The following is a 25,192-nucleotide window of genomic DNA, read 5'->3' on the forward strand; positions in this document are numbered from 1 at the left end:
AGGAATTTTGAGACTCCAAAGATTTGAGCTTCTCAGCAAGCTCATCCATACGGCGAGTGGTCTCGAGGGCCTCGTCGTGCAAAGAAAATTGATCATACTGACAATCTTCAGTAACGGGGCGCCCGTTAATCCGAATCCCTTGATTCACATTATACCTTCCGCCAATACCATTCCCAATATTTCCCGTGTTGCCAACATTACCCGGGTTTCCATCAATATTTGCGTTACCCGCGTTTCCAGTGTTCACAGGGTTATCAGCGTTCCCAGGGTTACCAGGGTTACCAGGGTTCCCCTCAGCACTTGGTATTTCCACCTCTGGATCGGGCCTCGGTTGCTCAACCAATTCCTTCAGCTTCGCCTGGCCTTCTGCCATACCAGTCATCAATGTCATGAACTGGTCCATCCATTCACACATATCAGCCAGTTCTTTTTGTATCTGGTCCATTGCTAGTCGTGGACGGTTTTCCTTTGTCGGGTACCTGTGAACTCGCTTGGGACCAATAACTGCCTGCAACAGGGAACAAACATTAGACACTGCGGTGACACCTGCAAAACAAACAAGGGTTAGTATGTATGGTATGCGATGCACTACTTATTCGATTTTAAGGCCCCCCCTTAAAAAGGGAATACCCTGCAAATGAATAAGCATGAGATGTTGGATGCAAATATGCGAATGATGTTATGCAATGCAATGGCATGTCAATCAGGATGGCTGGATCCGCTTGAACATCTGTCAGGTTGCATTGCCTAGAGAGAAATTAAGAGGATCAAGCAAAGCACACCAAAGAAAGGTCATGGGATGGATCATGTTATCCTTAATATCAACCATCCATTTTTGGTGGATTATGGTTTACACCTTATCAACACCCAAGTTTCATTGATATTAAGGATACCTGAACGGATCAACTATGAATCAAGGGTTTGTTGCAAGTCACGAGCATGGAGTTTAGGTTAAGAACCACCCAAAGGGAGTGTACTAAGGCTTAAACCTGCCAAACATGTTCTTCAAAAAGGATCCCATAGTCATAATCCCATCTTTCAGATATTATCGGAGGAACGACTACTCGTATTCCAAAAATATTCTCAAGAGAGACTCTTATGAGTGTAGTATCGCGTAACAATCGTATCAAATCTTACACTTGAACGACTTTCGCACTACGTCCTACGAATAGGCCAAGATGGGTTTGGTAAACTAAGGTCCTTGGCTTCTAAGGTCTATATTGGAAAAAGTAATGTCTAACCACAACTTACTTGTGTGACATTATTGATCCCAACATGACCTCCACCAAGTGAATGGGCTTGCAAGTCAACTTGCTAAGGAATAACTCCACACAAGTCAACAGGACTATGCCATTCTCCTATCCTAAGTGCACTCGAGTTCGGGTATAGAACTCATCTCACAAACAGAACCAGCAGATACGGCAATCATATGTACACAATGCAATAAAGCAGGTAAATGCTGAAAGATAAATAACTCTACAAAAGAATAAACACCCAATAAACAAACAACCTACAAAAGCTAGGAGGGACTCGCTTGGGGAAACCGGGTCCCCAGCAGAGTCGCCAGCTGTCGCAACCTGAAAAATGGAATGCGAAAAAAAATAACCAGCGAAGAAAGACAGGAGAGTCACCACCATGCGTTATTTATCCCAAAGGAGGGAAAGGAAACGCACGAAGTAAACCTGGAAAAAGGAAAGGACAAGACGGGGTCTCGCAACCAAATCTTGGGTTCGGGAGTCGATTATGCGAAGGGAAGGTATTAGCACCCCTACGCATCCATAGTACTCTACGGGATCCACTTTTGTAGTTCTTGTCTAAAGGGTGTGAGTTTATCTTGTGCTGTTTACTAAAAAAAAAGGTTAAATGAAAATGACTCGCGCGGATGTCGCATCCACTGCATACGTATCTCATCTGAATATGAGAATGAGAGTCTTCGTAGCTCGGCTACCTAGGGGTTAAGGGTAATTGTGCTCCCTAAAACATCGCGTCTTATGCCTATGTATCTCATCTGGAATGAGAATCAGAGCAAGCCGTAGTTCGGCTAAGTACGGGGTTATGGATTGGGTTTTGGACGAACGACGTTACTACGCAATCTACCGGATGCTCGACCTTTGGAGACTTACTCGCCAGTAGTAGAAGGGTATACGTGTTGCTTTGGGTTTTAGGGTTTGGGGGATGCTCAAGGGCAAAAGGGCAGTCCTCGACGAAGGAACCGCGTTACCTGTAGGGATACAAATACATACAAAACAAACATGCATAAAGTAAATGAGCCAACAAGGCAATCAGAATAAATCTCCCAAATGGTATCCCACGAGCAAAGTGGAATATCCAGCGAGCTATCCCTGCAAAAGTCATGTGAGCCTTCACAAAAACTCAACAAAAGGGTTAGTGAAACACGATAAGGATTAAGCATTCCATGCATTATTTATACATTCATATACATTTAAAACTCGTGGGCAAAAACCTAATGAAACTTATCCATCATACCTCATACATTCAGATGATCCAAATTAAGAGCATAAAGGTAATGGGAATAAGGGCAAACCTGATTGGAGAGCTTGCTTGAAATTGAGTTGCACCCGTGAGGTTTACAAAACAATCTTTAGGGTTTATGTGAGGCAGAGGTGATTCTGTGCAAGTGAGTTCCCTTCAGGGTTTGGAGGCTTCTCTGAGTTCTCTGTCAGGTTTCTCTCCAGGTTTTGTCCAGGGTTTTATTCCAAGGAAACCTCGGAGTATTTTGCTTCTCTCCTTTTTCTCTCTCTTTTCTGTGTGGCTTTTGTTTCAATGAAACTCTAGTATTTATAACCTAATGTTGGTAGCTTAGTGGGCTTTTGAGAGAGATCGAAGTCTGAGATTTTTTCTATTATATTTTATTTATTTATTTAATTTTTTTTTTAATTTTTTTTTCGTTTTCTTTTTTTTTTTTAATTTTTTTCGTTTTTTTTTTAATTTTTTTTTTTAAAGTTTCTTGGATTTGATTCTGATTGACATGATGAAATGTAATGTATCTAATGTTAAATGACCTAAAAATGAATGCGTGAATAAGAAGGGCAAATTTTGAGGTGTTACAGCTGCCCCTATTCAGTCATCAGCTAACCCGAGCAGGATGAAAGCGAACAGCTTATCAGGCAAACAGGGTGAGCTGTGATTGAATACCAAAGGCAAACCGAAAATTTACGCTCCGAGAACACCATAAAAATGCTGAAATACACTGCGCTGTTTATTTCTCTTCTGGTCCTCTGGCTGAATCTGAATCAGTCTTCTGACTTAATCTAGAGTTTCGATCCTCTGGCTGAATCTATACTCAATTTAGTCCTCTGGTTGGATGTTAATTTTGATCCTCGGGCTGGATACGGTTTCAATCTTCTGGCTAGATCTTCTTCAATCTTCTGGCTAGATCTCCTTTGTTTCGATTCTCTGGCTGAATCTATTTTCTTTGATTCTCTGGCTGAATCTACTTCGATCTTCTGGCTAGATCTAAATTGTTTCGATTCTCTGGCTGAATCTATTTCCGGTCTTCGGGCTAGACCTGACTTCGATCTTCTGGCTAGATCTTCTTCGATCTTCTTCGATCTTCTGGCTAGATCTCCTTTGTTTCGATTCTCTGGCTGAATCTATTTCCGGTCTTCGGGCTAGACTTGACTTCGATCTTCTGGCTAGATCTACTTTGATCTTCTGGCTAGATCTTCTTTGATCTTCTTGATAGATCTTCTTTGATTCGATTCTTTGGCTGAATCTATTTCCTTTGATTCTCTGGCTGAATCTATCTATTTTTCGGTCTTCGGGTTAGACCTGACTTTGATCTTCTGGCTAGATCTGGATTGTTTTGATGATAAATTCCCATCATCAGGATCTTGCATCTGGGGCATGCGCTGGTTGACCCTCTTTCGAAATCTACAGTCTTCTTGTTAGATATGCAGCTTCGAGAATATCCCACTTTTGGGCTTCGTACATATTCTTCAGGCTAGAACATGTTATAACGACTCTTCGATTAGACTTTGTTTTTTTAATGCGATCCGCGGGCTGGATCCTCTTGTAGGTTGATTTTCTGTTGAGCTGTCAATCTATTCTTCCAACTGGCTTGCTGGGGAAATAACGTTCGTAGTCGACTCTCTGGCTGAATCTTCGAAATGACCCTCAGGCTGGATCTCTGATAAAACGATTCTCAGGCTGAATCTTCGAAATGACCCTCATGTTGGGTCACACACACACTTGATCCTCTGGCCGAATCTCATGACTTTGGTTGTAAAGTAATTTTTCAGTCTGCTTTGAAGAACCTGTTTATCAGCTTATGTGTATGTTTGATATGCATGCAAATGCAAATGCAAATGTTATGCATGGTGCAAAAGAAAAAAGAAATCTGCTTGGGGAAGCAACTCTGATAGGGAGCGGATCGTTGTATCAATCCTTGAATGCTCTGTGAGGAACGATCCGTCTGCCGGGACCGGGGAGCCACCGAAAATAAATCGGCCTTTTTTGAAAAGTTGACCTTGCTGGGGAAGTATCAAATATGGAAACTTTGCTTGGCGAGGCTCTGCGAGGAGAGTCTGTGAGGAAAGTACTTCCTGGGGAAATGTCGTAGGAATCGACCTTTGCTGGGGATATGAACTTGCTAATCATCCTCAGGCTGGGGATTAAAACAAATCTGTTAAAAAAATAATCTGCTGGGGACGAGATGAACACTGGGAACACCACCCTCTTGTCTGTTGGGTATGCGACTACTCCGCTGTTGCTGGGAAGATACAGTCTGGCACTGTCGACTCCGCTGGGGATATACAATCTGGATATTGTCAACTCTACTGGGGAACCTGCTCTGCAGAGGAGAGTCTTTGTCAACCGCTTGGGGGTGGGGATTCATGCCTTGGCATCCGGTTCCTGTGACCTGTAACCAAAAAATACACATATGCCCCGGGGAATTACACGGTTTGAATTCACCGTATGGGATTAAGCACATTTAAAGCAATTTTGACTGTTTTCCTGCGCAAGTCATCTACAAAAGCCACCATTACATTCAGATGCAATATGTTTCCTCAAGAATTCAGACATCTTTTGCAAGCAAACTGATAAATAGTAAAGAGGCTTTCTAACTGAATTATTCGACTTTTGTTGGTTGAAAAATTTGTGCCAGGAATAGGCGAGTACATCAGGAAGCTGATCTCTGGAAAGAGACGATCGCTATAAATTGAACAAGAGAAATTATCCTAATGGCAATGTGGAAACGGGGTCCCACCGAGTTTCGACTCTGCTATGGCTCGTATGTCCTCAAGACGCTTTGCTCATCTTGCTTTCTGAAATGGATGATTAGTCGATCTTTTACCTTCGAAGATTGTCGGATTGAATGAAACGGTGATATAACACGGATGAACTCAGATCGCAGTTATTCGCTTATTCCCTAACTTTTGCATGGACCGCCCTTTTGGGTTTTCAATCCACCGGGATACCCTTTTTTTCCTGAGCCGCCCTTTCGGGTTTTCGACTCACCGGGTGTACATTTTATTTTATTTTTATATCCCTATATTTTACCCGAACCTCTTCATTATTTTTTTGGTTCGTCGGGATACCCCTTTTTTGCCTGGACTATTCTTTTTACTGTCCAGCGGGTCTATTTTATGCGAATTATTTTTTAACTGCGTCGGAGTTGACAGGGGACGGGAAGTCTTCGCCATCCATGGTTGTTAGCATCAGAGCTCCGCCAGAGAAAACTCTTTTAACCACGTATGGACCCTCGTTGTTCGGTGTCCATTTGCCCCTATGATCTGTGTTGGGAGGAAGAATTCTTTTGAGTACCAATTAACCGACTCGATACTCCCAAGGGCGCACTTTCTGATCAAATGCTCTCTTCGTCCGTCTTTGATATAGCTGGCCATGGCATATAGCTGCTAGTCTCTTTTCCTCAACTAGGCTTAGCTGATTGTATCGAGAACGGACCCATTCTGCTTCGTCCGACTTCATTGTTGGTGCAGGGAAAAGTTATTCTGGCACAAAATGGCATATGAACCCCCTTCGGTGTGATCAACACTGCACCAACTCCGCGACCATTGACGTTGACCGCCCCATCAAACATGATAATCCATTTGGATTCAGGGTCAGGCTCCTCCTCCGGGAGTGGTTCCTCGCAATCTTTCGATTTGAGAAACATGATGTCCTCATCAGGAAAGTTGACCCTCATAGGTTGGTAATCATCAATCGGTTGCACGACAAGATAGTCTGACAAGACACTTCCTTTGATGGCTTTTTGTGAAGTGTATTGGATGTCATACTCTGTCAGCATCATTTGTCACCAAACAACCCTGCTGGCTTTTCAAAAATATACTTGACTTGATCCATCTTTGATATCAATAGAGTCGTGTGAGTCAACATATACTGTCTTAGTCGGCGAGCAGCCCATGCCAAAGTGCAACAAGTTTTCTCGAGCAGTGAGTGTCTTTGTTCACAGTCGATAAACTTTTTGCTAAGGTAATATATTGCATGCTCTTTTCGACCTGACTCGTCATGCTGACCGAGCACACAACCCATTGACCTTTCTAACACAGTCAAGTACATGATCAACGGTCTTCTCCTCTCGGCCTGTAGACTGGCCCCGATCCTGATCTCTTTCTTGTCGTCTTCGGTACCAATGTTGATGGTCTCAACCACCTCCTAATAAGGTGTGATAGCTCGGTCCTCCTGTTTCAACAACCTGGCTAACTCCTTAGGCAATTCACAATCATCCTCAACCCCTTCTTCGGCTTGATAGATAGGATTGTCGAAGTCATACTGGGCCATAACAGTGTCGTTAGCAGTGAGATCCGGGTGATCAGTTTTACGAGGTGTTTTTTGGAAATAAAAACGAAAAAGAAACATGAAAAAGAAACATTTCCGTTTTTGTAAAAGTAAAAATAATTGAAAGAAAGAGAACACAAAATTGTTTGCAAAAGCTGTCCTTTGTTGATGATGAAAATAATTGCGAAATGTAACTAAATGGATGGTCCTACATATGAGTCATTACACCTTGGTCAAAGTGTAAGACTTTGTTATGCATGTGATAAAAGGAAAACAATAAAAATTACTCCTTCAGTAGAGTAAACCGGACGACTTTTTCAGACGACCAATTGTCGAGCTTTTCTCCTGGGACACACGGGCGAATCCAGCTATATAAGTCACAGTCGCTGTCAGCCTTGTCTTCATCTGCAGCATTGACGGTGTGGGGAGAAACCAAACCCCCACTGGAGAAAGTACCGGCTTCATTCTTCTGAGACCCCGAAGTATACCCCAATCCAAACTTGTCTTCTTTTATGATTGGCTCCACAAATTTGCCCCAGCCTTGGGCATTACCAGCCTTAACCACTTCAACAGCTTGCTTGTATGAAGAGATAGAAGTCCCGACCTTCTCAGACTCAGGTGAAAAGACAGTTTCGGGCGCGACCTCACTGATGTTTATGGCTTCGAAGCCCTGACACAGCATCTCATGCATCTCGCCATCCATCTCCACATACTTAAATGTAGACAGGTGGCTAACAAAAATATCCTCTTCACCACAGACGGTGACGATCTAACCTTCTAGTCCATATTTGAGTTTCTGGTGGAGAGTAGAAGTAACAACACCGACAACATGAATCCAGGGTCGACCTAGCAGACAACTATAGGCAGGCTGGATATCCATCACATAAAAGGTACTCTTGAATACCTGCGGTCCAATCTTAACTGTCAACTCAACTTCGCCACAAACAGCTCGCTTAGAGCCATCAAAAGCCCTTACAACTAAATTACTCAGCCTCAGGGTGGCGTCATCGCAATCCAACTTCGTTAAGACTTTCTTTTGGAGAACATTCAGAGAAGAACCTGTATCAACCAAAACATGGGAAAGCACAATCCCTTTGCATTCCATTGTGATATGCAAGGCTTTGTTGTGATTCTTGCCCTCAGATGTTAGGTCATAATCGGTGAAACCTAGCACATGGCTAGTGTGTACATTCGAAACTACCGACTCCAGCTGGTCAACAGTTATCTCTGGGGGAACATAAGCCATATTCAGTACTTTCAACAAGGCTGCTCTGTGTGCCTCAGAGCACATCAATAGTGAGAGAATGTAGATCTTTAAGGGTGTCTGATTTAGCTAGTCGACTACCTTGTAGTCACTTTTCTTGATAATCCTCATAAACTCATCCACTTCCTTCTCGAATGCGGTCTTAGGAGGAGCTTCCTCGGTAGTAACCTCTTCGGTGGATACCTGTTTTCCTTTAGCCTTGGCAGCTGCCTCAGCTTCAGCATTCGTGTGCAATGTTGATGGTGCAAATAGGCGTCCACTGCGAGTGAAGCCACCAATTCCTCCAACATTGTCTACAGCGGAGCTACCAATGTCAATGTCTTCTTAGTTAACTTTCTGCCCCTGGCAGTAGATATCAGCCCCATAGTGCCACGAGATAGCACTGTCTTTCTCATACGGAACATGTCTTGGTAGCGTGATGGTGACCGGACCAATCAAAGTCGGTTGAGGGTTGTCAGAGTAAATTGGTGCTGGACTTTCTGGGAAATATATTGTTGTCGGAGCGGGTCTCTCGGGAACATATATTTCTTCAGGAATGAAATAAAACGTTATTATCGACACATCATTCTTCACTGGACGAGTCTGATCGAACTGAAGACAAGCTTCATCTATCAGTTGCTGAATACCCCTTCTCAAACTATCACATCCGTTCTCGGCTTCTTGACAATTTCTGCACTCTTCCCCACAGCCCGGGAAAATCCGTCCTTTCAAGAGTCGGTCTTTGACCACCGATAGCGAAGTCTTCACTTTAGTCAGATCAGAAACCAAATTCAAAGTTTCCCCACTATCAACAACATTAATCCTCTGCCTGCCGTGAGCTGGCATCGGGTTTTGGATAACATTAGGCACCGGAGAAAAATTGATGGCCTGGGCATCTCTCAAATCTTGTACCTTTAGCTGGAGAGCCTTGCAATTATCTGTAGTATGGCCAGGTGCGTTTGAGTGAAAAGCACATCTGGCGTTGACATCATAACCTCTAGGCAGATTGTTGGGATCGACTGGTGGGGCCAGAGTTCTCAACGTAACCAGATTCATGTCAATCAGCTTGGGAAGTAATACAGAATAAGGCATTGGGATTGGCTCAAAGACCCGGTCCGCCTGCCTTGGACGTTGTTGATAGGGTCTCTGCTGACCCGGATTACCTCCTTGTTGTTGATTGTTGTACCTGGGTTGCTGTTGCGGATGATACTGCGGTTGAGGAACAGATGTTGGAATAGTGACTGCGGCCACTTGATCTTGATAATAATTAGGGCGTCCTCTGCCCTTGCCTCTGCCGGCATATACAACGCTCGTCTCACCTTCTCTTCTTTGCTGACCGTTACCAGCAAACGGTTTCTTGGGAACTGATGAGTTGGAAGCACTGTTGTCTTGAATTCGGCCCATCTTCAACAAACTCTCGATCCTTTTTCCAGCAATCACTATCTTTGCAAAGCTGATTGACGGGCAAGCAGCCAATCTCTCGATATAATTGCCTTGAAGAGTGTTCATGAACATGTCCGACATCATCCTTTCAGACATAGGGGGTTGGACGGATGCAGCAATCTGTCTCCAACGCTGAGCATATTCTCTAAAGGTTTCCTTGGCAGTCTGAGACATTCCTTGCAACAAGGTCCGATTTGGAGCCATGTCCAAGTTGTATTGATATTGCTTGACAAAAGCCTCTGCTAAGTCTTTCCAGCTCTTGATGGTAGTACGAGACAAATGAGAATACCATTCACGAGAAGCTCTAGTTAACTGTCTTCAAAATAGTACATCCACATCTTTTCATCTTCAGTGTGAGCTCCCGACCTTCCTAGATAAGATTGGAGATGAGTGTGTGGGCAAGAAGCCCCGTTGTATTTCTCAAAAGTAGGGGGTTTGAACTTGTGAGAGATCCTTACTCCCTGAACCAGACCAAGATTGGTGACATCAAAACCTAAGGAATTTTGAGACTCCAAAGATTTGAGCTTCTCAGCAAGCTCATCCATACGACGAGTGGTCTCGAGGGCCTCGTCGTGCAAAGAAAATTGATCATACTGACAATCTTCAGTAACGGGGCGCCCGTTAATCCGAATCCCTTGATTCACATTGTACCTTCCGCCAATACCATTCCCAACATTTCCCGTGTTGCCAACATTACCCGGGTTTCCATCAACATTTGTGTTACCCGCATTTCCAGTGTTCACAGGGTTATCAGCGTTCCTAGGGTTACCAGGGTTCCCAGGGTTACCAGGGTTCCCCTCAGCACTTGGTATTTCCACCTTTGGATCGGGCCTAGGTTGCTCAACCAATTCCTTCAGCTTCGCCTGGCCTTCTGCCATACCAGTCATCAATGTCATGAATTGATCCATCCTTTCACGCATATCAGCCAGTTCTTTCTGTATCTGGTCCATTGCTAGTCGTGGACGGTTTTCCTTTGTCGGGTACCTGTGAACTCGCTTGGGACCAATAACTGCCTGCAACAGGGAACAAACATTAGACACTGCGGTGACACCTGGAAAACAAACAAGGGTTAGTATGTATGGTATGCGATGCACTTCTTATTCTATTTTAAGGCCCCCCATTAAAAAGGGAATACCCTGCAAATGAATAAGCATGAGATATTGGATGCAAATATGCGAATGATGTTATGCAATGCAATGGCATGTCAATCAGGATGGCTGGATCCGCTTGCACATCTGTCAGGTTGCACTGCCTGGAGAGAAATTAAGAGGATCAAGCAAAGCACACCAAAGAAAGGTCATGGGATGGATCATTTTATCCTTAATATCAACCATCCATTTTGGGTGGATTATGATTTACACCTTATCAACACCCAAGTTTCATTAATATTTAGGATACCTGAACGGATCAACTATGAATCAAGGGTTTGTTGCAAGTCACGAACATGGAGTTTAGGTTAAGAACCACCCAAAGGGAGTGTACTAAGGTTTAAACCTGCCAAACATGTTCTACAAAAAGGTTCCCATAGTCATAATCCCATCTTTCGGATATTATCGGAGGAACGACTACTCGTATTCCAAAAATATTCTCAAGAGAGACTCTTATGAGTGTAGTATCGCGTAAGAATCGTATCAAATCTTACACTTGAACGACTTTCGCACTACGTCCTACGAATAGGCCAAGATGGGTTTGGTAAACTAAGGTCCTTGGCTTCTAAGGTCTATATTGGAAAAAGTAATGTCTAACCACAACTTACTTGTGTGACATTATTGATCCCAACATGACCTCCACCAAGTGAATGGGCTTGCAAGTCAACTTGCTAAGGAATAACTCCACGCAAGTCAACAGGACTATGCCATTCTCCTATCCTAAGTGCACTCGAGTTCGGGTATAAAACTCATCTCACAAACAGAACCAGCAGATACGGCAGTCATATGTACACAATGCAATAAAGCAGGTAAATGCTGATAGATAAATAACTGTACAAAAGAATAAACACCCAATAAACAAACAACCTACAAAAGCTAGGAGGGACTCGCTTAGGGAAACCGGGTCCCTAGCAGAGTCGCCAGCTGTCGCAACCTGAAAAATGGAATGCGAAAAAAAACAACCAGCGAAGAAAGACAGGAGAGTCGCCACCGTGCGTTATTTATCCCAAAAGAGGGAAAGGAAACGCACGAAGTAAACCTGGAAAAAGGAAAGGACAAGACGGGGTCTCGCAACCAAATCATGGGTTCGGGAGTCGATTATGCGAAGGGAAGGTATTAGCACCCCTACGCATCCGTAGTACTCTACGGGATCCACTTTTGTAGTTCTTGTCTAAAGGGTGTGAGTTTATCTTGTTTTGTTTACTAAAAAAAAAGGTTAAATGAAAATGACTCGCGCGGATGTCGCATCCACTGCATATGTATCTCATCTGAATATGAGAATCAGAGTCTTCTTAGCTCGGCTACCTAGGGGTTAAGGGTAATTGTGCTCGCTAAAACATCGCGTCTTATGCCTACGTATCTCATCTGGAATGAGAATCAGAGCAAGCCATAGTCCGGCTAACTGCGGGGTTATGGATTGGGTTTTGGACGAACGACGTTACTACGCAATCTACCGGATGCTCGACCTTTGGAGACGTACTCGCCTGTAGTAGAAGGAGTTAACGTGTTGCTTTAGGTTTTAGGGTTTGGGGGATGCTCAAGGGCAAAAGGGCAGTCCTCGACGAAGGAACCGCGCTACCTGTGGGGATACGAATACATACAAAACAAACATGCATAAAGTAAATAAGCCAACAAGGCAATCAGAATAAATCTCCCAAATGGTATCCCACGAGCAAAGTGGAATATCCAGCGAGCTATCCCTGCAAAAGTCACGTGAGCCTTCACAAAAACTCAACAAAAGGGTTAGTGAAACACGATAAGGATTAAGCATTCAAGGCATTATTTATACATTCATATACATTTAAAACTCGTGGGCAAAAACCTAATGAAATTCATGCATCATACCTCATACATTCAGATTATCCAAATTAAGAGCATAAAGGTAAAGGGAATAATGGCAAACCTGATTGGAGAGCTTGATTGAAATTGAGTTGCACCCGTGAGGTTTACAAAACAATCTTTAGGGTTTATGTGAGGCAGAGGTGATTCTGTGCAGTTGAGTTCCCTTCAGGGTTTGGAGGTTGCTCTGAGTTCTCTGTCAGGTTTCTCTCCAGGTTTTGTCCAGGGTTTTGTTCCAAGGAAACCTCAGAGTATTTTGCTTCTCTCCCTTTTTCTCTCTCTTTTCTGTGTGGCTTTTGTGTCAATGAAACTCTAGTATTTATAACCTAATGTTGGTAGCTTAGTGGGCTTTTGAGAGAGGTCCAAGTCTGAGATTTTTTCTATTATATTTTATTTATTTATTTATTTTTTAATTTTTTTTTAATTTTTTTTTAATTTTTTTTTTAATGTTTTTTTTTTAAAGTTTCTTGGATCTGATTCTTATTGACATGATGAAATGTAATGTATCTAATGTTAAATGACCTAAAAATGAATGCGTGAATAAGGAGGGCAAATTTTGGGGTGTTACAATTTCATGAATGGCAGGAGATAACAAGTAAAGATATATGGCAAAAGATGCAACATGAATATCTGAATGCTATGATTCTGCATGTATATACATGGTTTATGTATGATTAATGCTGACAAACAGGCATATCTAACATAAAAAGGTTCAAGAATCAATGGACAGACATCCGGTATAACATCTCAAAAGAGAAAGGCCATGCCCACAGGAGAAATCCAATCTGGTGGGGCGCATAAAATACCAGGAAACACCAATCAGCACTAAGGACAAAGACCACTGTTGGGGATCAGAGACCGTTGTTTGGGATCCTCCAACAATTCTCGGGAACATGCAGAGATATCAATAAGATCTGACATAGAAGAAATCTACTGGGGATATTATTAGGCAATACTATGAAATTCTGTGGGGAACAACCACCAAACAGAAGCACATCAATCAAGCATTCTCTTCTAACCGCTGAAGAAACATCTCTACTACCGGGAGAAGGAATAAATCAGTCCGCTGGGGAAGCTACAGAGTCACCGCCAGGGGTTTGCTGTTGAACAAGCAAAAGATTCATCATAGAGGAAAATCTACTGGGGAGCTCAACACGGATAAGATTCCGTCGTAGAAGAAACTCTACTAGGGACCTTATTAAGGGATGATATGAAACTCTGTGGGGAACAACCACCAAACAGAAGTTCCAGTAATCAATACACTTCCTCTTATTTGCTGGAAAGATATCTCTACTAGGAGGAGAGAGAACCACTGCTCCGCTAGACATGGACACAACATCTTCACCGCCAGCTCTGCTAGGCGGAAACTTTCCAATAAGGAGGGGAAAACAAATTATCAGGCTCTGATCAGGCAACTCCAATGGGGATAGACTGTAGGCGATCCAACCGAGGATGAGTTATAAACAAACTTGCTGAGGAGAGACTGCAAGCCAACCTGCTGGGGATAATTACCAGTATCTCTGGAGGAACTCTCTTGGCTGAATTCTCCAACAACACGCGCCATGCTAGGGATGAAAAAGGGGAATAAACCCTTCACCAACTGCTCTAGGCAAATACTGCTGAGGAGATATCTGAAAGATAGACATGTAGGGAACACATGCTCACTCTGCTGAGGACTTCTACTCGTGCTGGGAATTCCTACTCACTTTGCTGGAGATTTCCATTTACGTTGGGGGAAGACCGACTTCCTCAAAAATAGATAGCATATCAACTTTTATCAATCTATAAGGGATTTTAGGTCAGTCCATACAAGGGATGACAACCATATGATTGATAAAACACAAATGCTAGACTCAGACACCCTAGGGAGTTAAGGATGTTTTGAGATAGAGGTATACGCATCTCTAAAAGATCAAGGCCAAAACTCTAGACTTTCCTGGGATTTGATGATGTATTACCTTCCTTTGTGCTCACTGGGGAGACAACCTGAAAGATGATGAAGAGGATACAAACATGTCAGAAATATGAACAAATGTCTTACCCTTTTGGAGAACGTATTATCCTTGGGAGAGCACTAGAGACATTCCGTTTATCCTTTCAGTCATTGTGAATGTTCACTTTGTTTAAAAATAGTTTATAAAAACTTTATTTGTTTAAAACAATGATATTTATCAATTAAAACATGCAAACATTTGTTAAACAAAAACAAATAAGAGTGCAAAGAATTGGATAAAGGCTCAAATTTATTTGGTAGAATGGTAGTCCGCGAATGGCGAGACTCCATGGATCTTTACAAATTTGAAATTGGTGATATATATTGGAAAAAAAGGGCTACATTGAACATAATGACCATTTCTTCACCAACTCTAAATCCGATGTATTTGAAGCTTCAGTTGACGATGACTGGGCGAGAATCTTTGACAGATGACAACTTGTAGAACAAAGTCTTGTAAGGATGCAGTTACTTGCCAAATCCCTAATTTTTGCCTAGATTGCCCCAGGGTGAGGTACTCAATCTAGCGGGATATATATATTTATTCTTTTATGTCTCTAAGTTTTGCCTGGATCGCCCTTTCGGGTTTTCAATCCACCGAGACGCTCATTTTTGCCTAAGTCGCCCTTTCGAGTTTTCAACTTAGCGAGCTATTTTGTTTTTATTTTTAGGCGAAGTATTTCTTGACTGCATCTGAATTCACAAGACGGGTGAAATCCTCCCCATCCATAGTTGTGAGTATTAAAGCACCGCCTGAAAAGGCTCTCTTAACAACATATGGACCTTCACAGTTTGGAGTCCACTTGCCGCTGGAATCTGGCGCGAAAGACAAAACTTTCTTGAGCACGAGGTCACCTTCTTGGGACACATGAGGCTTGACCTTCTTATCAAAGGCTTTCTTCATCCTTTGCTGATACAACTGACCATGGCACATGGCAATTAATCTCTTCTCCTCAATCAAATTCAGATGGCCATAACGACTGTGAACCCATTCAGCTTCTTTCAACTTGGCTTCCATCAAGACTCTCATTGATGGGATCTCAACCTCCACGGGGAGCACAACCTCCATGCCATACACAAGAGAGAAAGGGTTTCCCCTATTGAAGTGCGTACAGATGTACGATAGCCATGCAAGGAAAATGGTAGCATCTCATGCCAATCTTTATATGTAACAACCATCTTCTGGATAATCTTCTTGATGTTCTTGTTAGTAGCTTCAACAGCCCCATTCATCATGGGTCTATAGGGAGAAGAATTATGAGTGCAATCTTGAACTCACTACACAACCCTTTCATCATCTTGTTGTTCAAGTTAGATCCATTATCAGTAATAATCTTGTCTGGCACACCATAATGGCATATAAGCTGGTTCTTGATAAACTTCACAACCATCTGCCTGGCCATGTTCGCATACGATGCCGCTTCGACCCACTTGGTGAAGTAATCAATTGCTACGAGAATAAAACGGTGACCGTTTGACGCCTTTGGCTCTATCATGCCAATCATGTCAATTCCCCACATGGAGAAAGGCCATGGTGATGAAATAACATTCAGAAGTGTCGGGGGAATATGAATCTTGTCCGTATAAATCTGACAGTTGTGGCATCTCTTCACATATTTGCAACAGTCAGACTCCATTGTCAGCCAATAGTAGCCTGCTCTCAACATCTTCTTTGCCATGGCATGTCCATTGGAATAAGTACCAAATGAACCTTCATGGATTTCAATCATCAACAGGTCTTCTTCGTGTCTATCCACGCATCTGAGCAGAACCATGTCAAAATTCCTCTTATAAAGCACATCGCCATTGAGGTAGAAACTTCCAGATAATCTCCTTAAAGTCTTCTTATCTTTAACAGATGCCCCAGGCGGGTAAATCTGACTTTCAAGAAAACACTTGATGTCATAATACCATGGCTTATCATCTTTTTCTTCTTCAACTGCAAATACATGAGCTGGTTTATCCAAGCGCATCACAGTGATATTGGGGACTTTATTCCAATATTTCACCATAATCATCGAAGCAAGCGTAGCAAGCGCATTTGCCATCTGATTTTCTTCTCGAGGAATATGATGGAAGTCAACCTCAGTAAAGAAAGTTGAAATCCTCCTCGCATAATCTCTATATGGGATGAGGCCAGGCTGATTCGTCTCTCATTCACCCTTAATCTGATTAATAATATGGGCCGAATCACCATAAACATCAAGATGTTTGATCCTAAGATCAATACACTCTTCCAATCCCATAATACAGGCCTTATACTCCGCCATATTATTCGTGCATTTGAAAGTTAGTGTTGTTGTAAAAGGAAAATGTGTGCCCTAAGGAGTAATAATCACTGCCCCAATACCATTTCCATATTATTTAACAGCGCCATCGAACACCATACCCCAACGAGAACCAGGTTCTGGCCGTTCATCGAGCGTAGGCTCATCGCAATCTTTCATCTTCAAATACAAAATCTCCTCATCAGGGAAGTCGTACTGAACAGACTGATAATCTTCAATTGGTTGATGTGCCAAGTGGTCAGCCAAAATACTACCTTTAATAGCTTTTTGAGCTCGATACTCAATGTCATACTCAGACAATAGCATCTGCGAACGGGCAATCCTCCAAGTTAAAGCAAGCTTTTCAAAGATATACTTGATTGGGTCCATTTTGGATATCAACCAAGTCGTATGATTCAACATATACTGGCGTAAGTGCTTAGCAGCCCAAGCCAAAGCACAACATGTCTTCTCAAGCATTGAGTATGGAGACTCACAATCAGTGAACTTCTTACTTAGATAGTATATGGCACACTCTTTCTTCCCTGATTCATCTTGCTGACCCAATACACAACCCATAGAGTCATCAAGCACAGTCAAATATATAATCAGTGGTCTCCCTTCAACAGGCGGAGACAGAATCAGAGGCTTAGACAGATACTCTTTAATACTGTCAAAGGCCTTCTGGCAATCCTCGGTCCAATCATGACGCTGATCTTTCCGGAGTAGCTTGAATATAGGTGCACATGTGGCAGTCATGTGGGATATAAATCTGGAAATATAATTCAAGCGGCCAAGAAAACCTCGGACTTGCTTCCTAGTCTTGGGCGCAGGCATCTCTTGTATTTCTTTGACCTTGGCAGGATCAACTTCAATACCTCTTTCACTGACAATAAAGCCCAATAAATTTCCGGAACGGACTCCAAATGTACACTTGTTCGGATTTAGGCAGAGTTTGTACTTCCTCAAACGCTGAAAAAGCTTCAACAAGTGCTCTACATGTTCAACTTCCGTTTTCGACTTTGCAATCATATCATGATCATACACCTCGATCTCCTTGTGCATCATATCATGAAACAAGGTAGTCATATCAAGTTGGTATGTGGCTCCGGCGTTCTTTAAACCGAAGGGCATCACTCGATAACAGAATGTTCCCCAAGGTGTGATGAATGTTGTCTTCTCCATATCCTCGGGTGCCATTTTAATCTGGTTATAACCGGAAAATCCGTCCATAAATGAGAAGACATTGAATTTAGCCGTATTGTCTACCAAAAGATCAATGTGTGGTAGAGGAAAATCGTCTTTTGGACTAGCTTTATTCAAGTCTCGATAGTCCACACACATTCAGACTTTTCCATCTTTCTTAGGCACGAGCACAATATTGGCCACCCATTGAGGATATGTAGAAGTCACCAGAAACCCCACATCAATTTTCTTCTAAACTTCTTCTTTAATCTGTACTGCCATATCAGGATGAGTTCTTCTGAGCTTCTGCTTCACAGGCACACACTCAAGCTTCAAAGGCAGGAAATGTTGCACGATATCAGTATCTAGACCAGGCATGTCTTCATACGACCAAGCAAAGACGTCGACATATTCTCGTAGCAACTCAATCAACCCCTTCTTGATAGGCTCTTCCAGGAGTGCCCCAATCTTCACCTCACGAACACAATCTTCAGACCCCAAGTTGACTGTTTCTTGATACTCAAGATGCGGCTGAATAATCTTCTCTTCGTGCTAAAGCAGACGGGTAATCTCATCAGGAATCTCTTCAACATCATCTTCTTCTGCCTCAAATACAGGGAACTCAAAGTTGAGAGATGGCGTTGGTTCATTATGTTCAATGGGTTTGATCAACCTGCATAATGATTTTGGATATAAAAGAGATTTCAGAATTCAAACAAGGCAAATCATTATGCAGATGAAAAGATTGATTTTATTCTCTTTTTAGGGTTTTATGGTGATCACCAATTTCATGCAAAAAGCAAAAAGGAAAAATAATTTGGAAAAACAAACATTTAACATGTAATTTTTTGAATGAATATCATTGTATTAATGTGCCAACAATGTCATCACTTCTCCTTTTGGCATGGGAGAAGGGTTTTAAAACAAAATGAACATATTATGTGGACTTGTGGATAACTGTTGGAACATCAACAACGACCCAATTACTGCAGACTCCTCCAGGGATGACAAAGTTTCCAGAATCTTCCTCTTCATCATCTTCCACTATGGCAGTAGCCTCTTGGTCTTCAATAGTGTGGATGAAACCTCCACTCTAGAACAGCCCACGCTCGTTGGAAATGCCTGAAGAATACCCTATGCCAGCCCGGGATTTATTTTCCAGCTTAATCATTTGTCCTAAACCAGTAGTTGCACCATGCTCGATGGCCAACTTAGCATCATTGTAGAAAGCAAATGAAGAGGGTCCTTTCCTTGAAGGCGCAGCAATAGATAAGGCTTGGAACGGAGTCCCAACCTCATCCTCAGCATCAATATAGGAAAAGGAAGATAAATGGCTAACCAAGAGAGCCTTTTCTCCCCCTATCACCACCAACTTCTTGTTTTTCACAAACTGTAACTTCTGGTGTAGGGTGGATGTCACGGCGCCTACCTCGTGAATCCAAGGTCTGCCAAGCAAACAACTATATGATGGATGAATATCCATGACCTGGAAAGTGATCTGGAAATCACTAGGTCCAATCTTGATCGGGAGTTTAACTTTGTCGATCACAGTTTTCCTTGATCCATCAAAAGCCTTGACTACCACTCCACTCTGCCTCATGGGAGGCCCCTAGTAAGAAAGTTTGGCCAGAGTGGATTCTGATAACACATTGAGTGATGATCCTGTGTCCACCCACACATTGGACAGGGCATGATCCTTGCAATTCATAGAAATGTGTAGAGCCAAATTGTGGTCTTTTCCCTCCTCGGGAAGATCAGCATCGCAAAAGCTCAAATTGTTACAAGAAGTTATGTTTTCAACAATGCTATCAAACTGCTCAATGGTGACATCGTGATCCACGTATGCCACGTCCGACACCCTCTGCAAAGCTTCGCGGTGTGGCTAAGAATTCATCAACAAAGATAGGACAGATATCTTTGATGGAGTTTGTAGCAGCTGATCAACAACATTATACTCGCTCCTCTTGATAAGCCTCAGCATCTTATCATAGTCCTCTCTCAGAATGCCATGCTGGCCAACTAGGACAGGAGCTTTATCAACAACAGCAGGGGTAACGTCCTTCATAACAAGTGTCGGATTCGAAGAAGTCCCCACATGACCGACAGGATTAACAGTAGCAATTCTTCTCACGTCATCTTGGGGTTTCAACGGCGCCGAAAAAACACGACCACTGCGGGTCACACCACTGACATCTGATATACTCACAACAAAGGTGGAGGGCAAAGGAACCTCCTTCTCATCTTCTAACGCAACTGCGTTATATCTGTATGGAACAACTTTATCTAAAGAATACGAGACAGGGCCCGCTGGCTTAATTACAAGAGATGGAGAAACCTTCTTCTTGCTGCCATCATATTTGACAACAACAGGCTCTGGTATTCTGAATACAGACAAAATTACATCGCCTTCATCCTCATTACGATTATGAAGTACCTCAATCATACCCTGATCCAGCATCTCTTGGATGTCCTTCCTGACTTGGCGACATCCTCTCTCGTTGACAGTGCACACCTGGCACCTGTCATGGTCATGCTCATAGTGACTATATCCACATAACAGTCTGTGCATCTCGACCAAAGATTGTATGATATCATTGAGATACAACACTTTATACTTGCCAGGGCAACCCTGGACCATGTTCACAACAACTTTCCCATGCTCGGGCAATGGGTTCTTCTTGACATTATGACCTACGTCCTCGAAAAACAAAATCCCACTTCTAACAAGGTCTTGCACCTTGGTCTTTAGGGGATAACAGTTCTCCACATCATGTCCGGGAGCACAAGAATGATATACACAATATAATTCTGGCTTGTACCACCACTGAGGGTTGGTCGGTACAGCGGGAGGATCACGTGGAGTAATCAGCTTTCTATCTATCAGAGACGGATAGAGTTCAGCATATGTCATTGGAATTGGATCAAAAGTGACCCTCTTCCTATCGTAGCTGGTGTTGGTATTATTGTTGTTTCGAGCCTGGTAGGCCTGCTAGTGTGGACGATGTTGTTGTTGATATTGTTGATGTTGTTGTTGTTGTTGTTGATAATGTAGAGCTTCCCTGAAGGCAGGTGCTATATGAGCCACCTGGTGTTGGTTACTGGCAGGGCGAACAGTCTTCCTCTTCACATAGGATCTTCTCTTGGTATGGGAAGACACAACATGTGCCTCTCCCTGCTTCTTCTTCGCAAAGCCCTCAAATCGCTTTGCAAAAGAGCCTTCATCCCTGGTCAGACGTCCTTCCCAGACTTCACCATTTCGGTGATGTCCGAGGGAGCACTAGCTATCATCCTCTCATAATAAAATGAACTCAAGGTCTTCAAAAAGATCTTCGTCATTTCTTTCTCCTCGAGGGGTGGCACAATCTGAGCGGCCAACTCACGCCACCTCTGGCCGTACTCCTTGAAAGTCTCCTTCTCTTTTTGGGACATAGCGCTTAGCTGGTCCCTATCAGGAGCCATATCAACATTGTATTTGTATTACTTGACGAAAGCTTCGCCAAGATCGTTGAAGGAGCGGATGTTCGCGTTGTCCAGACCCATGTACCATCTGAGAGCGGAACAGGATAAGCTGTCCTGGAAATAGTGGATGAGAAGTTGATCGTTCTCTGTCTGAGTCGACATCTTGCGAGCGTACATCACAAGATGGCTGAGAGGGCAAGTGTTTCCCTTATACTTTTCAAAGTCAGGCACTTTGAACTTAATAGGGATTTTGACATTGGGCACAAGGCACAACTCAACAGCAGATTTACCAAAGAGGTCTTTCCCCCTTAGAGTCTTCAGTTCCTTGCGCAGCTCAAGGAACTGGTCGTTCATAGCGTTCATCTTCTCATAAACATTTGGGCCCTCAGATGGCTTAGAATGATAAATGGTGTCTTCGACTCTAGGTAACGTGTGCACAACGGGATGTGGCACAGCAAGGACCAGGTTAGATGCCGTTAGAGAAGCAAAGGTTGGAGCAAGACTCTCTGGCATGAAGTTTGAGGGCATTCCTCAGGGAAACCCGGCTGGCATAGTCGACGCGAAGTGAGTTGTGGCGGCAGGCACAGTTGAAGAAGCTACGTAAATAACCGTCCTCGCGGGAAGAGTTGCAGGTGTTGGAGAAGATTGGCACTGGGCAACCAACACTGACTCCATTATGGCAGTCATCCTAGCTACTTCCTCTTTCAGCTCTCTGTTCTCTTGCTCTAGGTGATCCATCAGCTTTGGGAGATTGGCCCTGGTGTTATACCAGTGCGTCAGCTTGTATTTGAAATAAATGAAGAGCAAAGAGTTAGACCACTGATCAAGGGCTGAACAAAACCTGCTTATGCACATGATGCATGCAATGCTTGTGCATATGATTTATTTTTAATCAGAGGAACTTTACGGAGATCTATTTGCAAATATTTGGAAATATTACTCTTTTTAAACATATATGGAAATGCTCATAACAATAATATTTGGAAAAAATTTTACACCAATGAAGAAGTACAGTCTTGGTAACCAAATACAATACAAGAGAAAAGGAGAATAAACATCCTATGGAGCCTTAGAAGCAATCGTCCAAAGCTCTCGAGACCGGAAGATAAGTTGCACGAAGCCTCTTCACCTCTCTCTCATAAGCTGCTTCCATATATGCCTTCTCCTTGGAGAGTCGATCATACTTCCTCTTCCAAAACCTGGATGACTGGGGAAGAAGAGAAGCAACTACATCAGGGTCATCAATAACATGATGCTCCAAAAATTCTATCACAACATCCTTATCTCTAAGCTGCTGAAGTAGTTCCTCTCGCTCACGAACCCAAGCACGCGAATGGTCTTCATCTCTCAACTCCTCTACTCCTTGGTTATGGAGGGTTGAAGGCCCAACCATAACCATAGGGGTAGGTCTCGGATAGTCATAGGGCATGCGGTACTCAAAAGCTCTCTTCCTCATCCAAGAGGTGTAAGGTTCCAAAGTAATACAATTCTTCGGACCAAGCTCTTTCCTTCCCTTCCTATGAATCTTGCACCAAGCGCGGACCATCCTTCTCTTCAAGTTCTGGGGATCTTTACCCTCTTGAAAGAACACACCTTCTAACAAAATATTATTAGGTTTATCCTTTAAGGGGAACCCAAGCTGACGACGAGCCAAAATAGGGTTGTAGTTAATTCCACCACATGTACCAAGGAGAGGCACATTGGAGAATTCACCATAAGAAACAATAATCTGGACACCATCATACACACGGTTGTACCAAAAGATATCATCATTAGTGAGAGACATAAGTCTCGTAGACCACCGTAGACATCCTTTGTTCTCCTTGAAGGCGAGCGTATGAGGCAAGTGCGAAATAAACCACTTGTACAACAGAGGCAAACAACACACCATGGTACCACCACCCTTTGCATTCCTTATATGCAAAGAGAAATAAGTGTCACCCAACAGAGTCGGAATGGGATTAAGAGTAGAGAAAATCCTAACAGCGTTCACATCCACAAAATTGTCGATGTTGGGGAATAACACTAGCCCATAAATAAGCAGCACGAATATGGCTTTAAAGGCGTCCTCACTCATGGCCTTCCCAAACAAGGTAGCTTGGGCGATGAGAAAATCAGATGGGAGACCTTGAATTCCACCTTTGGTAGTCATATGAGCAACAATCTTAGATACATCTATATGAAGCAGAGCAGCAATCTCTTGGGAAGAAGGAGCCCTCTCCAAGCCACTGAATGGCAACTGATCCAAGATAGGTATACCCACAATATAGGCATACTCCTCAAGTGTAGGCAAAATCTAGAAATCCGGAAAAGTGAAGCAACGATACAGAGGATCATAGAACTGCACTAGCACACTCATCAGACCTTCATCCACCTGAGTAGAAAGAATAGACAGAAGCTTCCCATGGCGAGCTTTGAACTCTAAGGGATCTAATACATAGGATGTCAAACTCCTTAACTCTTTCATGTCGGGTTGTCTGAAACTGTACTTATTTGTATTCCTTCTTTGCTTATCCATGTCTGAAAATTTGCAAATAGACCTCTTAAGTTCCTTGAAAATTTTCATTGTTGATGATATGGATGCAGATGAATGCATGAATGCATGGATGCAACAATCACACTCAAGGAACAAACAAGTCATGTCAGACAAAGGTCACGGGATGGATCAAGTCATTCTTAATATCAATCATCCATTTTGGTGGATTATGTTTTACACCTTATTAACACCCAAGTTTCATTGATATTAAGGATATACGAGAACGGATCAACTGCGAATCAAGGGTTTGTTGTAACTCACGAGCATGGAGTCTCGGTTAAGAACCACCCAAAGGAGTGTACTATGGTTAAACCTGACAATCATGTTCTAAAAGAGGTTCCCATAGTCATCATCTCATCTTTCGAATATTATCGGATAAAACTACTACTCGTATTCCAAAAATATTCTCAAGAGAGACTCTTATGAGTGTATTATCGTGTAACAATCGTATCAAATCTTACACTTGAACGACCTTCGCACTACGTCCTAAAATAGGCCAAGATGGGCTAGGTAACCTAAGGTCCTTGGCTTCTAAGGTTTATATTGGAAAGAGTAATGCCTAACCACAACTACTTGTGTGACATTATTGATCCCAATAAGACCTCCACCAAGTGAGTGGGCTTGCAAGTCAACTTGCTAAGGAATAACTCCACACAAGTCAACAAGACTATGCCATTCTCCTATCATAAGTGCACTTGAGTTCGGGTATAGAACTCATCTCACAAGAGACCACGAAGCACACAAGCAATTAATATATCAAGCAATTCATACATTACAAACAATACAGTCATCCCAAATTTGCACATAAAATATGTCACAAAATATAAACATACAATACAACAAAGGCAAAAAGTAGGCTAAACCCACTAGGAAGCATCAACTCCCCAGCAGAGTCGCCACTTTTCTGTAGCGGGGTATGCGTTACCTTTAGATTTATTGACTAAACCAAAAGTAAATCATACAATTCGAGTCGCCACCGCACTTCTATTTATCCAAAGGAAAGGTTAGAATGCGAACAAAAACCAAGTAGTTTTATTTAATTAAAAACTAATAAAAAGGTAAGATATCTGGGTAAGGGGGTTGGTTATGCAATGGGAAGGTTTTAAGCACCCAAAACATCCTTAGTACTCTAAGGGAGCCCTTTTTGCAAGTGTGTATTGTAGGTTGGTATTTGTAAAAATATGTGCAAACAAGATTGGTGAGATGAGAAAAGAATATACATATTATTTACAATTTTGTTTGAATGGATGAACCCATTGCCTATGTACCATCACAAAGGTAGGATCAAAACCTCTTAGTTCGGGGTAAAAATCTCAA

This window comes from Lathyrus oleraceus, chromosome 1, assembly GCF_024323335.1.
Source record: "Lathyrus oleraceus cultivar Zhongwan6 chromosome 1, CAAS_Psat_ZW6_1.0, whole genome shotgun sequence".
Taxonomy (NCBI): domain Eukaryota; kingdom Viridiplantae; phylum Streptophyta; class Magnoliopsida; order Fabales; family Fabaceae; genus Lathyrus; species Lathyrus oleraceus.